The sequence below is a fragment of the Mustela nigripes genome, chromosome 6 (assembly GCF_022355385.1).
Source record: "Mustela nigripes isolate SB6536 chromosome 6, MUSNIG.SB6536, whole genome shotgun sequence".
Classification (NCBI taxonomy): Eukaryota; Metazoa; Chordata; class Mammalia; order Carnivora; family Mustelidae; genus Mustela; species Mustela nigripes.
In genome coordinates this window covers 91,002,456-91,020,019 of record NC_081562.1, presented here as the reverse complement: position 1 = coordinate 91,020,019, position 17,564 = coordinate 91,002,456, and the positions used below count along the sequence as shown (strand labels likewise).

General features: G+C 37.3%; 1 pseudogene; it reads right to left on the bottom strand.

Moving 5' to 3' along the window:
- Positions 1–336: 336 nt before the first annotated feature.
- On the bottom strand, positions 337–1,274 carry LOC132020774 (olfactory receptor 6C2-like; annotated as a pseudogene).
- Between the last annotated feature and the right edge of the window lie 16,290 nt (positions 1,275–17,564).

Below are 17,564 nucleotides of genomic sequence, written 5' to 3'. Positions count from 1 at the left end.
TGAAGTTATCTATGCAGGACTTAGTTGTTCTACCCCTAAATTCAGTCTTGTTCTCTTTGAGTCTATGTTTAAGCACCATCAATGGCAATGTCAGTAAAACACATTCAGTACTTGGAGGTCTTGTTCTTTCTCTTATGTAGTCATACTGTATTTCACGAGACAGAACACAAAAAAATCTCCAGAATGGGCAGTAGAAATATTTCTGTGGGTAAATTGGCTTAAAGGAAAAAATTCAGTTAACTTAAACCACTTATTTGGCAAATTCATGAATGTGGCTCATGGGCTATTGTGATTGAAATTTAATTTAACTTAACCTCAAAAAACATCAATGGTCTCTTACTTCTTTGTGAGAAATACAATGCGCTTTACTGTGTCTTTGAAGGCATCTTTCACTTGTTTGTTTCGAAGTGTATAAATGAATGGATTAAGCAAAGGGGCCACTGAAGTAGTGAGCACAGACACTACTTTATTAATCGCTACTCCTTCCTTTGCTGAAGGTTTGATGTAGATGAAGATACAGCTGCCATAAGTGATGGAAACCACAATCATATGGGAAGAGCAGGTGGAAAGGCCTTTTTCTTCTGTTGGGCAGAAGGGAATCTTAGAATGGTCTTAATGATGTAGGTATAGGAGAGGACCACACACACTAAAGTAACAATGAGTGTCAGCATGGCAAAACTCAAAACAATTCTCTCTATTAACACTGTGTCTGAGCAGGTTATCTGTAAAATAGGAGATGCGTCACAGCCAAAATGATCAATCACATTGGAGTCACAGAATTCCAGCTGGAGGCCCATGCCAAGAGGTGGGAGGATGATTAACAGGCTTGCAAACCAACAGCCAAGAACGAGGGTAGTGCAGACTCTGCTGTTCATGATGGTTGTGTAATGTAGGGGCTTACAAATGGCCACATAGCAATCATAGGACATGGCGGCAAGGAGAAAAAATTCTGTTGCTCCAAAGAGGACAACAAAAAATAATTGGGTGGCACAAGCATTATAGGTAATGGTATTATCTCCAGTTGTCATAGTATACAGGAATCTGGGAATACAGACAGTGGTGAATGAGACTTCTAAGAAAGAGAAATTTCAGAGGAGAAAATACATGGGGGTTTTAAGATGGGATTCCAAAAGTGTGAGGGTGATAATGATGAGGTTTCCGGTCACACTCAACATGTAGGGGAGAAACAAAAATACAAAAAGCAGAACTTGTATTTTGGGGTCATCTGTCAATCCCAGCAGGATAAATGTTGTTACCGCTGTATGATTTCTCATCACTGCCTTGCACCAGGTCAAGAGGGATTCTATCTGGAGAGAGAAGTGTCATAAGAAGCTAGTATTAGAAACTGCAGGAAAAATCCTGGCAAGCCTGCTCACATGCACTTTTCTTCTTTTACTTAATTTCATTTGTTAACACAGAGACATCTATAGGAAATATCTAGTATGGATCTTGTGCTTATAACTCTCTAACTAGAAAGCATATTTACAGAAGTGTTAAAAAGAAAACAAAACAAAATGTAAATCCTATGTCTGGTTTGCAGTTTTTCAGCAATATTGCCTTGTGGTACAGATTTTACTTGTCCTTATCCTGGAGACAGTTGTGTCAGTTTTTGACCACCCTGCCCCACCATCCTTATTTTCCTTTGTTTTTCCACACCGTACTGAAATGGTCCATTTTCAAAATTAAGAAGGATCTGTTAATTAGTATTTTTGGTATGTTTTAAAATTAAAACTTAAATTTTTCAGAGCACTCAAAGGATCAAAGCAAAATGAGGGGAAGGTACAGAGATATCCCATATACCTCCTGTCTTTACAAATGCATAGCCTCCTGTGTTATCAACATCCCCCACCAGAGAGTTACTTTTGTTACAAATGATGAACATTCATTGACACATCAGAGTCCGTAATTTATTAAAATTTTTTTTTTTATTTTTTAATTAGAGAGAGAGCACAAGTAGGCAAAAAGGCAGGCGGGGCGGTGGGGGACGGTAACAGGCTCCCTGCTGAACAGAGAGCCTGACTCGGGGCTTGATCCCAGGACCCTGAGATCATGACCTGAGCCGAAGGCAGAGGCTTAACCCACTGAGCCACCCAGGCACCCCCAGAGTCCATAATTTATATTCACTCTTGTATGTTCTATGGGTTTGGACAGATGTTTAGCTAGTATTTTATATTGATCATCTTATGTAGTTATGTTGAATTTTAACAGTAGAACATTCATTTGTTGTTCTGCTCTTTTCACTTCGAATTATTAAATTGAATAGGGAGATAAAGAGTTTAAAATACAAAGATGTAGTTTTGTTTTTCACCCTTTGTTTAGGCAAATTAAAGTATTTTTAAGCCAGTTTGGGACTGTTTAGGCAAAAGTTTCCTGAAGTAATAATTTTTTTCTAGAACTTGAATATAAACGCAATTTATATATACTTGGTATATAAGTCCCGTTGTGGAGCTCTGGGTCATGAATGGGGTCCAGAGGGAGTGATCTGTGGTATTTGTTTTCTTGCTAGCCTGATCAGCCTGACCAACCCTGTGTTCTTCACAGCATTTAGCCTTTGGAATCTGTCTTAGGGTTTATCTCAGTGACCTTTTTGAGCAACTTCTGCTGATTCCCACTTCAAATCAACTCTCCTCAGTAACAAACTAGCTCCCTAACCCTGCTGCTTATGTTTTCTGGCTTTTGATATATGTAACTTGGTCAAGCAACATCCAGAAACAAATGGACACACTTTAGGCAATCTTCATAAGTGCGTTATTGAGTATCTTACCTTTCTCAATGTCATTTGTCACTGTTTACTTCTGCACCTCCCATGAGCGTTAAGCCTTCCTGTACTCCAGTTTACATTTTTTTCCTGAGAAATCCTTTTAGATCGGTGCTCAGAAAATTCCCCTGCTCCTTCATGTCAAAATAGCCTCATTGAGATTCATATTTCAAGCCGCTGCTCTCAGGTATCCATCCTGTAAAAGAAGATTCAGTAATTGCATTCTCATTGGAGATATCAATAGTTAATAATAACTTAATATATGAGCCTATAATAAGGTTTTACTAGGGGGAATTGATTGTTACATAAGCAAATTTAGGCTTACCTCAAGTGTTTGTAGGGAAATCTAATACACTTCTACATGAGAGTAAAAACTAATTTCTTATGTTTTAAACCTTGTCCCTGTTGCATCTAGTGTATGTTTTCTGAATAGAGAATCAAAATTACATTAAGTTACTCCTGTATTGCTCAAGTAAATAAATGGCATTTATTTATTCAACTAAATGTCTAAAAATCCCGTTGTTTAAAGAACACAATATGAGAACATAACATACTCTTTAAAGATCACAAACTGACTGGAGCTCCAGTCATTAACAAGTTGCTCCCTCAAGGAGCTTTCAGGCTACCAGTAGGAGGTAATACTTTGTTTTGGTGCACAATATTAGTAGTCAAAATAGAGCTGTGGATTTCAGATAACTACTTCATGCTTGTTCCTTGGCAATCACTCTTAGTTACTATATAACTACTTATTAGTTATGAGTAACTACTACTTCATGCTTGTTCCTTGGCAATCACTCTTAGTTACTATATAACTACTTATTAGTTATGAGTAACTATGTATATTTTTCTATATTCACTCAGTTTCTGTTTTTTTTTCTTTTTACTGAAGTTTGCTGTGATATTTGTCAACATAAACTGAGTCAGCAAGGTGTACTGCTAAAGGTTCCCAGACATGATTTTGAAACAGAGACAACCCCCTCCCCATTTAACTAATGGGAAAAATGACTTACTGGAGAGATGGTGCCTTGCCATGTACTTGCCAGGGGAAGATCCTGATAGACCAAACCAGATGATGGGTCAGGTTCATTTCTGCATTGCTAACTTTCTTCCCTCTCTCCCTTACACTGTAGAAGAGTTTAACTCCTTGTACTGGGTCTTGGCATTGTAACTCCAGTTCTCTCTCCCTTATGAAGTCCTTAGGATCTAAAATTATTCCCTTCCTCTTATCAAAACATGAATTCTTCTATATTAGCAGGAAAGACTGATGAACTCGGTCATATTAACACTTGACTGACCATGAATTTAATATTTAAAATGCTTAATATAATATGTGTAAATCTTCAGTGACACTGTGTTTTTAATTCAGGAAACTTGTTAAATAAACACTACTTTTGATAATGCAGTTAAGCCTATGAAGGCAGATCCTTTGGATAGAAAACTGCTTTGTTTTGGCTTTTACCAGCAATCATACTGATGTTCTCTGTTATATTGGGAAGATTTCTCTGGGAGACTAAAACTTATTTACTTAAGTTTGAATTCAGATCAATTAAAATTGGAAACAATTTCATCAAATAAGTAATAAACCACTCTCTTCATGTGTTCTCTTTCTCTCTCTTATTTTTTTAATTTTTTTTAAAGATTTTATTTATTTATTTATCAGAGAGAAAGAGGGGGGGAGAGAGCGAGCTGAAGCAGACAGAATGGCAGCAGAGGCAGAGGGAGAAGCAGGCTCCCTTGCTGAGCAAGGAGCCTGATGTGGGACTCGACCCCAGGACGCTGGGATCATGACCTGAGCCGAAGGCAGCTGCTTAACCAACTGAGCCACCCAGGCGTCCCTTTCTCTCTCTTTTTTAAAGACTTTATTTATTTATTTGACAGGCAAGAGATCACAAATAGGCAGAGAGGCAGACAGAGAGAAGGGGGGAAGCAGGCTTCCCGATGAGCAGAGAGCCCAATGTGGGACTCGATTCCAGCACCCTGAGATCATAACCTGAGCCGAAGGGAGAAGATTTAACCCACTGAGCCACCCAGGCACCCCTTCATGTGTTTTCAATGAATGTTCACCGGTAAGCCTTGAAGACTTACCTGTGCAAAACCACCTACTCTCACTGGCACTTTGAAAATTAGATGAGTGACTGTGAGTCAGTTTATTCTTTCATCGATTCCCTATGTAGTGAATATATTTGAGACACTTTGACCCTCCTTATGTTTAGAACAAACCTCATTCAGTCTTCATTTGGGACCGAGGGTGCCCATGGACTAGATGAAAGAGATGCAAGAAGAGTAAATGCTGCTATCACACTCCCCTTCCCCCGAAAGAAAAGTGGTGAAAAGGACCTTATTATTTAGGTCCTTTTATTTAGAATAAAAGGAGTTTCCCTGAAAGGTAATTTATAATTCTGATATTATTTGATTTCTGTGACTCTAGTGGATATTACTGGCTGGCAGTGTCTTTCCTGTTGCTCTTAATTTTTCTATTTCTTAAGCTTTCTCAATGTGGGGTGTCTGGGTGGTCCGGTTGGGTTAGACTCTGACTCTTGCTTTCCACTCAGGTCATGATCTCAGTGTCGTAGGACAGAGCCCCATGTCAGCCTGCCTCTCTCTCTCTCTCAAGAAAAAAAAAAAAAAAAAAAAAAGAAAAAAAAAAAAAAAAAAAAAAAAAAAAAAGAGAAAAAAAAAAAAAAGAGCTTCCTTAACTCATAGTTGTAAAATAACCATGACAGAAAATTCTAATCTCATATTCTTCATAATAACAACCTATCAGAAATTATGGCTAAATACTTTTCTGAAGTATCAATTATAGTGAATGGAATTCCAGATTTTAAAAACTAACTGTGCTTACCTTCTGCCCATGTTTGGAAAATTTGGAAAAAATATGTCAGAACAATTACTTACTTTTCTGACAGTTCTTTTTCAGAGGCCCTTGAGGGAACCACAATTTGAGCAGCATTTAGTTGGTGCAGACTTTTGTGTGTACTTCTGTTCCTACTCTCATATCACCTATCACAGCCCCCCGCCTCAGCCTCCACACAAACACATGTGTGCACACACGGCCTCACACTCACAAGACTGATAGACCATTCCTATATGTCTGTGGCTCTTGACATAATGAGCCCAGCTTTAGTCTCCACTTCTCTCACCAAGGCTAAAAAATGGCACTAGATTTCACAGTTGCTCTGTTCATTTAAAGGAAGAAAAGATGTAGATGTAAGAAAGTGTTTCTCTACTTTTGTCAGAGGACAGGGAGGCAGGCTTCCCTGCAAGTTCTATAATAGCAACATTTCTTTTATACCTTTGGTTTGTTACCAGTGCACAGGGAACATCCTGGTGAATAGCAAAATAGTCCTTGGTGACCCAGTTTCAAATGAATTTGTAGCAATCGAATCAACAATGTAAAAATACATGTAGCTTTGGGAACAATGTCTTCAGAGACAGTGAGGATGGTCTGATGCCCTCTGATTTTTTTTTTTTTTTTTTTTTTTGGTATTTCTCTGTTGAATCTCTATGTTTCTCCTATAATTAGACATTCTGGCATTTTGGATATATTATGTATTATTTATCTTTGACATAAATCTTAAATTAAAAAAACCCCAAACTATCCTTGTTTCACAGAAGAAGTAACCGAGAGCATAGAAATGACTGGTCAGAATGCCTTACAGAGAGGTGGCGCAGGTTTTGGATGAAAGTTTATCCAAATACAAAGATCCTTCTTCTTCCATGCTAGCTACTTGTCCCCATATTTAAGAGATGTGACCACATTTAATTTTCAAACCTGATGATCTTTTAGTGCTACCTGGCCTCTATTTTCATCGTTTCTCCTTCTACTTAAGACTTTTGAGGGAGGCATGAAACGACTTTTGGTATTTGAAGCAATGGGGTTTTGCATCCCAAATACTGAATAAAAAATTGCCTGGTTCTGGGATATGTTTCTGGTTTTGCTATGGCTTATTACTGCCCAGTGAACTTGAATAGAGCTTTTTCTTTGATTATCTCTGCTTTCATTTCTGGACATTCTTACTGTTGCTGCTCATATTGATCCTGGTGTCAAGTGAAGGAGCAGAGGTGTATTCCTGCTGCCTCCACTGAAGCAGGTGTCTTTCCTGTCTCTGGACTCAGTCCAGCCGGTGCTCCTGTCCTGAGGTTTCGCATACTGACTAGCCACATCTCATCCCACTTGTGTCATCCCACTGTTGGCTGAGAGGGATTGAAAATCTTCCCTGGCAGAAGGGTAGGGTACGCTGAGGAGAAAGGAGATCACTCTCTCTACTTATAGTAAATTTTTTGAAGAATGTCCGGATGAGCTATGGTAGGGACTGGTAATGTCCTGTCTGATATTTCTCTTCCCTTATCCACAGCAACTGAACTTCTATTTTATACAGAGTGCAAAGTGCCCAGATAAAATACTACCCAGCCTCTCTTATACCTCATATGGCTATGTGACTAAGATTATGGCTAAAGATACACATTACAATTGTTTTAATCACTACTATTGTTACAGAGCCATTAATTTCCTGACAAATAGTGTTTTAGCTGTATCCCACAAATTTTGATATTTGTTTCCCAGCCATGGGTGTTTCTCAGGAAAAATTGTCACTGATTTCTGATTTAATTCCATTTGGCCAGAGAGCCAACTTTGTATAATTTGAATCATTTAAAATTTAACAAGGCTTGTTTCAGAGTCCTGAATATTGCCTAACTTGATAAATATTACTTGTGAATCTTAGAACAGTTCTGCTCTTTGTTTTTGTTCTTAAAGTGTTCTGTAAATATCAGATCATAGGGATAGATAATGTGATCTTCTGTATACTTACTGGATTTCTGGGTAATAATTCAGTTAATTATTGAGACAGACATGTTGACATTTCTTATTATAATTGTGTTTTCTTCTTGTATTATCAGCTTTTATGGCATGTATTTTGAAGCTCTTTATTATATGCATAAGCATTTATAGTAATTTTTTATTAATTTATAATTTTTATTTTTACATTTTTTTAAATTAGAAAAATTTTTCAGTGTTCCAGAATTCATTGTTTATGCACTGCACCCAGTGCTCCATGCAATACATGCCCTCCATAATACCCACCACCAAAGTCACCCAATCCCCGCACTCCACTCCCCTCCAAAACCCTCAATTTGTTTCTTGGAATCCACAGTCTCTCATGGTTCATCTCCCCCTCCAATTTCCCCCAACTCCCTTCTCCTCTCCATCTCCCAATGTCCTCCGTGTTATTTCTTATGCTCCACAAATAAGTGAAACCATATGATAATTGACTGTCTCTGCTTGACTTATTTCACTCAGCATTATCTCTTCCAGTCCCGTCCATGTTGACACAAAAGTTGGGTATTCATCCTTTCTGATGGAGGCATAATACTCCATAGTGTATAATGACCACATCTTCTTTATCCATTCGTCCGTTGAAGGGCATCTTGATTCATTCCATACTTTGGTGACTGTGGCTATTGCTACTACGAACATTGGGGTACAGATGGCCCTTCTTTTCACTACATCTTTATCTTTGGGGTAAATACCCAATAGTGCAATTGCAGGGTCATAGGGAATCTCTGTTTTTTTTTTTCTTTTTTAAGATTTTATTTATTTATTTGACAGACAGAAATCACAAGTAGGCAGAGAGGCAGGCAGGGAGAAGGGAGCAGGCAGGCTCCCTGCTGAGCAGATAGCTCAATGTGGGGCTTGATCCCCAGACACTAAGATCATGACCTGAGCCAGAGCAGAGGCTTTAACCCACTGAGCCACCCAGGTGCCCCTTAAGTTGGATCTTTTAAATAATTTTTATGTTTTTCTCATCATGGTCAATCTTTCTTCTCTCTTCTTTAGCACATGAATTATAGTTATTGTTACTGTTTTAACTGTATTTTGTTTTAATTATATTATCTGTTCTAATTTGGGTCTATTTGTACAGATCACTAACATAGGTTCTTTTCCTGCTTTTTTGCATACGTGGTGAATTTTAATTTTGTCAAGCCTTATGATATTTACCTTCTTGAATGCTGGATATATTAGTATTCTTATAAAGATTCTTTAGGTTTGTTCTGGTATCACTTGAATCACTTGGAAACAGTTTTATCCTTTCAGGTTTTGTGTTAATCTGTATTAGACTAGACTAGAGCAGGGTTTAACCTAGTAATTTCTTTCCCCCAAACTGAGGCAAATCTTTATGAATAATACCAGCAAATTATGAGATTTTTAATTATGTTTGGTGTGAATAGAATTTTCATTCTCATGTGAGTTCAAAAGATTGTTTTCTGCAATCCTTTTGGGTGGTCTTTATCTCAGTCTGGTAATTTTCTTACATGTATATGTTGATCAATACTTAGGTGAATGCTCATGATGGAGCCATCTGTAGATCACCAGATATCTCTCTTATGCCTCTTCCACTCTTGGTATTCTTTCTCATGAACTTTAGAGTAGTACCTCTTGGTACTCCTTGGAGTACCACCTACATCTTCTCAACTCTGGCGGACTGGTGGGCTTCACACAGATCCCCCCACCGCTGTCTTGAGGAAATAAGCTGAAATAATCACCTTTCAGGTATCACTTCCCTTCATTGCCCCATGTCAGTTTTCTGATAAATAGTGACTTGAATTTTTAGCAGTGTGAACTGGGAGATCATATATGCTCCCAGTTATTCCATTTTATCTTGAGTCTATTATCTTTTTGTGCTCTTTTCCTGAAGATAAAACACTTTCTAAAGTTCTAGATTTTGGAAAATCTGGAATGATTAATAATCATAACTTGCTTCTTTGCTTATTCTAAATATTCCTGTAAACATGTTTTTTCTTCAGTTATGATTAATTTTTTTCCTCTCTTAAAACTCTTTTTATTGGCTGCATTATATGTTTGGTCTCTCACCTCACAAAATGAGCAGTACTCTTTGTTACCTAATAGAAGTTTATTATCATTTGTGGTGGATGTTGGTGGCAGGAATAGCAGGGAAGGTAGGAATGAAGTGAAATCCAAGATCTTGCAGTCTAGTTTAGACAGAGTCAAGTCCTCATTAAATGTTTGTTCATAGAAATATCCATAATGCTTTGCAGCACATCTATAAGTAGATCGGTTTTGTCACTCCTTGAATGTATGCTGCCACATATATCATTGTATATTTTAGTGGAAAATGAAGAATTTAAGAACTGTAACTTTGGTTGGTTGTTTTGAAGTATCTGGAGAACTTGGAGAAAGAGAAATGATTCTCTCAGTATTTTAAAGTTCCATCTCGAGGTATGAAAAAGGTGTTAGAAAACTATGACTTCCCTAAAAAAATCCTGTATCTCCAGTAACTACAGGATTGAAACTTTTGGAAACCAAACCAAGTCTAATCTGTGGATGCAAACTGAATTCACAATCTTCAAGGGTTACCAGTAGACATGTATAAGTAGATTTTATTGACGCTCCAGAGAAGCAGACAATTATTATCCTGCTCAAGGGCATGATCTCTTCTTGCTTAAAAAATATGTCAGGGCCTCGTTTGAAGTAATTTTCTTGGAAGATAATGCTGAACTTGTTCGGGACTCACCCCACCTTATCTCACACTAGATTTCTGTCTAGTAAAAAACATTTTAAAACTTTTATTTGATTGTCAGTAATCTGATGTGGAAGTGATTGCATTGGGCTTCATTTCCCTGGACTCTGCTTTACCTTGGTCTTCAGAATGTGGTTTATAGAAAATATCCCTCTGAAGTTTCATTTCCTTTCCAGTCATCGGACCAGTTTTAAAGTAGATAGAAAAATGCCACAAGGATTTCACAGTCCCCTGAAATTAGGGCAGCCATCATGGTATCTCCAGTCCTCAGTGTAGAGAAGGAGATCCATAAATGTTAATAAATAGAAAAAAAAATATATACAATTTTTATTTCCTCCCAGTCAGGACAGCATATCAGCAAATCATTCTCATACCCTATCATAAATACCACAAATGGCTTAGTTGTATTATTTTCCATGCTTTGCAACACTTCAAACAATTGAAGGAATTGTTCCCTTCAAACAATTCCTTAATCTCTCCAACATCCTAGAAAAGCTTCTACTGTGTGGGTGAACTGGGAGCAGTATTACAGAGTTACCATGAAATTTCTTGAGTCCCATATTCCTCTAGAATTTCTTCTTTGCTCTCCTTTTATACTTGGATAAAATATTTGATTCTCTGTCCCTCCAGTGTATCAGTTTGATCATTCTCTGTTGTTTCCTTTCCTGAATTCCTGTTTCAACATCCATCTGTTGTTTAGCATTCCGCCCATTCCAAGCCTTGCCAGAATACTGACAAGTGGGATGTTCTGATGTCAGATGAACAGAATCCTGTCCTTAGGCTTCCATGATCCATATTGGGGTTCTGTAGTTTACACATAGACATTTCAGCTTCCAAATGCCTTCTAAGGCTACTTGCTATCTCCCTTAATAACATAAAATCGAGATCCTTCAAGATGGACGGATATAAGGGAATACCATTGGGTAAGGAGTTGACTTCTTTGTCATGGTTTCATTCTCTGAAGGCTCACTTGGCCCTTGGGAATGCTTCTAATCATTGCTGTCCCTAGCATTGCTCCTCAGCACTCTGGTGTAAGGATAGTCTCAGCCTCAGCCTGTGCTTGTTTCCCCACAGAACAGTTATTATTAGGCATTAATACTTAAAAAGGGTTAAATATGACAGAGAATAAATAAACCTTGTTATTCAGTGTGGATATTCTTAGAAACTGAAAAATCACCACCCTTATGAATTTCCCTATAAAACTGCCTCATCATGTTGCTTCTTCTGAGGATCCTGTCAAAGAAACCATTGTCATCACTTTCCAGGAAGCCATTGAGTACTTTCTCATTTTTCACATTTCCTACCTGTTTAGGTATCCTTTCCAGCAACTGTGGCAATACTATTCTTCTAAGAAGTGTCAGAGATGGAGTTTGACCCAGGTCTAACTGGATTAAAATCAAAGCGTTTCCAGAAAATCTATTTTTTTAGGATTTGGGGGAATTGCTTATACTTAGTGAATTCTAATAATCACAAATTAATTAAAATGTAAGCTTTTTGAGTATTTCCTAGTCAGAAACAGTGTGCCTGGGACATCTGGGTTTCTTTAATAAATGACTCAAAATCTCATGAGATACCAATTATTTTATAAAATGAAAATTTTTTATGTGTTGCCTAAAGATTTTCCCAATAAAAAACCTTAAGTGTTGGGACGCCTGGGTGGCTCAGTTGGTTGGGCCGCTGCCTTCGGCTCGGGTCATGATCCCGGAGTCCTGGGATCGAGTCCCACATCGGGTTCTCTGCTCAGCAGGGAGCCTGCTTCCTCCTCTCTCTCTGCCTGCCTCTCTGCCTGCATGTGATCTCTCTGTCAAATAGGTAAATGAATAATCTTTGAAAAAAAAAAAAACAAAAAACAAAAAACCTTAAGTGTTGTTTCCTTCTGTGCTTAGGGAAGACATCATTTCTTTTCCATTGAGGAGAGTTGCCACAGTGTGACAGGGTTTACAGAAGCATCACAGGAAAAGGCAGCTGACCTAGGCTTATGGGATAAAGGGTGTCAGCAAATAAATAATGCATGCTCATGGAGAGATTGCTTTCCTGGACTAAGACATGAAAGTTTCCTTAGAGCCACACATATTTTCATGTTGGCCAGTATACTGATCCCCAATTAATATGACTGGATGGCACACCATTACATATCATAAAAATACATAATCTTGTGTCCTCAACTCAGAAGAAATGTCTGAAATGAGATTTGTAAATAACTTCATATCATTGGATGATTACTATAAGAGGAAAGAAAGAAGAAATTATGTTAAATACTGAAGTTCTAGGCCATGACTATTTTACTTCTTGCTATCAAGGATAATTCTAAATTATGAGGAGTCGCTATTTATTATTTTCCCCTTTACTTATGTTTTTAAAAGATTTATTTATTTATTTGAGGGGGAAGGGCTGGCAAGGGAGAGGGAGAGAGAGAGTTCTCAAGCAGACTCCCTGCTGAGCATGGAGCCCTATGCAGGGCTTGACCCTAGGACCCAAGATTATAACCTGAGTAAAAATCAAGAGTCAGATGCCTAACCAACTGAAACAGCCAGGTGTCCCATTATTTCTCCCTTTAAGGATAATAACATTACTTGTTCCACTCCTCTGTGATAAAATGAGTAGATATTCATTGCTATATTCATCTACAACCAATAGAAAAGTATAAGGAAGTTGAGAGGCATCATGGGGGGTTTGGAGGGTAGGAAAAGAATAAATGAAACAAGATGGGATCGGGAGGGAGACAAACCATAAGAGACTCTTAATCTCACAAAACAAACTGAGGGTTGCCAGGAGGAGGGGTGTAAGGAGAGAGTGGTTGGGTTATGGATATTGGGGAAGGTATGTGCTGTGGTGAGCGATGTGAATTGTGTAAGACTGTGTAAACCTGGCGATTCACAGATCTGTCCCCCTGGGGCTAATAATACATTATACGTTAGTAAAAAAAATTAAAAAGAAAAAAAGAAGTAACCTTTGGATTCATATGTGAGTGAGTTAGCATAACAAAAGCTTACTTTTCAAAAGCCATTGTCAGCAAAGAAGGAAATGTTTCTAGTATCCTCAGACATTTGAAATCTGTGTCGCCATCCTCCTTGTCCATAAACATGGTCACCATTGCTAATTGAAAGCCACACTTTTTCCTTTTAAGCTTAAATTCTCAGAGTCCTCTTCAGCTCTGCTTGGAGTTGGCATGCATGAGACAACCTATCTGGCATCATGAATTTAATTTTTATCCTAATAAGAAGAAAGATCAAAAGCTCTGGAATGAGTTGCACCATATAGGTAACAAGTTTGGATGCAAGAAACATCTTGATTTCCAAACTAAATTTAGCACTATCCAGAGAGGAGAAGAATGTAAAGTAATATCCATTTGTGTGAAATCTAACCAGGGTGCATGCTAAGCCTTAAGCAGGAAAACAGAATGAGGATAAGTGAAGTTGATAAAGGGTGTTAATGACCAGTTGAATCTCCAAATCAGATGTGAAATTAAATAAAATCAGGGCTGATAAAAATAAACGCAGGATCTGAATCAAGAAATGGGAAGAAGACATGAACAGACATTTCTGCAAAGAAGACATCCAAGTAGCCAAAAGACACATGAAAAAATGTTCAACTTCACTTGGCATCAGGGAAATACAAATCAAAAGCACAATGAAGTACCACCTCATACCAGTCAGACTGGCTAAAATTAACAAGTCAGGAAATGAAAGATGTTGGCAAGGATGATGAGAAATGGGAACCCTCCTACACTGTTGGAGGGAATGCAAACTGGTACAGCCACTCTGGAAAAAACAGTACGAAGGTTTATCAAAAAGTTGCAAATAGAACTATGTTATGACCCAGAAATTACACTATGGGATATTTACCCCAAAGATACAAATGTGATCCAAAGGTCACATGCACCACAGTAGCCAAACTATGGAAAGAGACTAGATGTCCAAGAGATGAATGGATAAAGAAGATGTGGTATACATATGTACAATGGAATATTATTCAGCCATCAAAAAATGAAGTCTTGCCCTTTGCAGTGATGTGGGTGGAACTAGAGAGTAATATGCTAAGCGAAATAAGTCAATCAGAGAAAAACAATTGTCATATGATCTCACTGATATGTGGAATTTGAGAGATGAGGCAAAGGATCATGGTGGAAGAGAGGGAAAAATGAAACAGATGAAACCAGAGAGGGAGACAAAACCATAAAATCTTAGGAAGCAAACTGAGGATTGCTGGTGGAAGGGGGTGGGAGGGAGGAGTGGCTGGGTGATGGACCCTGGGGAGGGTATGTGCTATAGTGAGTAATGTGAATTGTGTAAGACTGATAAATGACAGACCTGTACCCTGAAATAGATAACACATTCTATGTTAATTAAGAAAAAAAAAGCAGGATCTGAGTGTGTTGTGCTTAGTATTTTATCATAAGTCTAGGGATCACCCTTACCCTTCTGCAATGTTCAGCAGTGCAGCTTTTCAAAAAGCCTGGGAGCTGAGAACTAAGAAATCTGAACTGAAGTTAGAGAATCCACATGTGCATGTAACTGACTTAGTGGCTCTTAGCCTTAACATGAGACCTTTCCTATAGAATATGCTGTATGCCCCTGAGAGAAAAATGTTGCTGCTGCTGGATAGAATATTCTATGGATGTCTGTTAGATCCATTAGGTGTAATATATGGTTTTTTTGCTGATTATTTATCTGGAAGATCTCTCCATTGCTGAAAGGAGGGCACTGAAGTCAACTATGATTATTGCATTGCTGCCTGTTTTTCACTTCAGATCTGTTAGTATTTATTTAATAGATTTAGGTATACCAGTGTTATGTGCGTATATATTTACAATTGTTATTTCTTCCTGCTGGATTGACCCCTTTATAATTAAATACTGACTTTGGCTTAACGTATTTTATGTCTGATATAAGTATAATTATCTGCTTTCTTTTGGTTTCTACTTGCATGGAATATCTTTTTCTCATTCCTTCACTTTGAGCACCATATATGTCCTTAAAGCCAAGTGAATCATGTGTAGGCAACATACATTTGAGTCTGTTTTCTTTTTTTTAAAAATCCATCCAGTCACTTCATACCTTTTGATTGGTGAATTGAAACCATTTACATTCAGGCTAATTGCTGACATGTAAGGACTTACTGTTGCCATCTTATTAATTATTTTTAGTTGTTTTGTATTTCTTTTCTTTTCCCGTTTCTGCCTATCTTTGTAAATTTCCAGTGTGTTAGGTTCTGTGTCCTTTTTCTTTATCTTTTGCGATTCTACTCTAGGTTTTCGCTTTGTGGTGAAACCAAGGCGTACATAGAACATCCTCTAGATTAAAAAGTCCATTTTAAGCTGATAGCAACTTAACTTCTGTTGCATATAAAATCCCCATTCTTTTACTCGTCCCTGTTTTATATTCTTGATATTGCAGTTTACCTCTTTTCATATTGTATATTGTTGACAGATTATAATAGTTACAGTTATTTTTAATACTCTTTTTCTTTAACCTTTATACTATAGTTGAGTGGGTAATACACCATCCTGTTACAGAATTAGCATATTCTAAATCTGAGTGTATATTTACCTTTACTAGCATGCTGTTTCTCGTCACTAATTAGTGTATTTTCATTTCCTTGAATATCACCTTTTAGCATTTTTGGAAAGAAGATCTAGTGGTGATGAACTCCCTCACCTTTTGTTTCATTGGGAAAGTCTGTATTTCTCCTTCATATTTGAAGGGTAGCTTTGCTGGAAAGAGTGTTCTTGGTTGGCAATTTCTTCACCCCAACCCTTTGAATGTGTCATTTCTCTCTTTGGCTGTAGGGTTTCTGCTGAGAAATCTGCTGATAGCCCAATGGGGTTTCCTTTACAGGTCATAATATTTTTATCTCTGTTTGCTTTCAGGATTCTCTCTTTACATTTTATTTTTGATAGTTTTATAATAATGTATCTTAGGAGCATGTCTTTTTGCACTGAGATAATAGGGTGATCTGTTAGCTTCAGGAGCTTAGATGTCTACATATGTCTCCAGGTTTAGGAAGTCCTCAGTTATTATTTCTTTAAATAAACTTTCTGCTTCCTTGTCCCTCTCTTCTTTGGGAACCCCATTTATTTGAATCTTGTACATGTGATTACATCTCATAGATCATGTAGACTTCAGTCTTTTAAAATTCTTTTCTCTCTGTTCACTTCTGATTGGGTTATTTCAAAACTCCTTTTCTCTAGGTCATTTATTATGTCTTCTACACAATCTGCTTTCTGCAGATGATCTCTATTGCCTTTTTCATTTCATTCACAGAATTTTTCAGATCCTGAGTTTCAGTTTGCTTCTTTTTTTTAAACGATTTATCTTTGTTAATTTCTTATTTTGTTCATGCATTTTTTTTTACTGATTTCAGTGAATTGTCTATGTTTTCTTATAGCTCATTGATTTTCCTTAAAACAGATATTTTGAATTTTTTATCTGCTAGATTACTAGATTCCATGCTTTTCAGTTCAGTTATTGAATAGTTATTGTTATCTTTTTGTGATGACATGCTTTCTTGATACTTTATGTTCCTTGTCTTTTTGCATAGATTTTTTTTTTGCATTTGAAGTGGCAGACACTTTCTCAAAAATTTTTGTTTTATTGAAGTGTCGTTGATATACAATGTTACACTGGTTTCAGATGTATAACATAGTGATTCACCAACTCTGTATGTTATGCTATGATCAACACAAGAGTAGCTACTATCTGTTAGTGTACAATCTTATTACAATATCATTGACTATATTACCTGCACTGTACCTTTTGTTCCCATGACTTATTCATTCTATAGCTGGAAACCTATACCTATACCTCCCACTTCCTTTCACCTATTTTGCCCATCTCCTTTCTGGCAACTACCATTTCTGTATAAATGAGTCTGGCTGCTTTTTTTTTGTTTGTTTATTCATTTGTTTTGTTTGTTTTTAAATCCACATATGAGTGACACTATCTAGTATTTGTTTTTCTTTGTCTGACTTAATTCACTTAGCATAATACTCTCCAGTCCATCCATGTTGTTGAAATAGCATGAGCTTTCATTTTTATGGGTAAGTAATATTCATGTGTGTGCGTGTATGTCTGTGTACCACATCTTCTTTATCCATTCATCTGTAAGTGGACAATTAGGTTGCTTCTATATCTTGGCAATTGTAATAATGCTGCAGTAAACATAAGGGTGCATATATCTTTTTGAATTAGTATTTTCATTTTCTTTTGGTAAAAACCCAGTAGTGGAATTACGGGGTCTTATGGTAGCTATATTTTTAATTTTTTGAG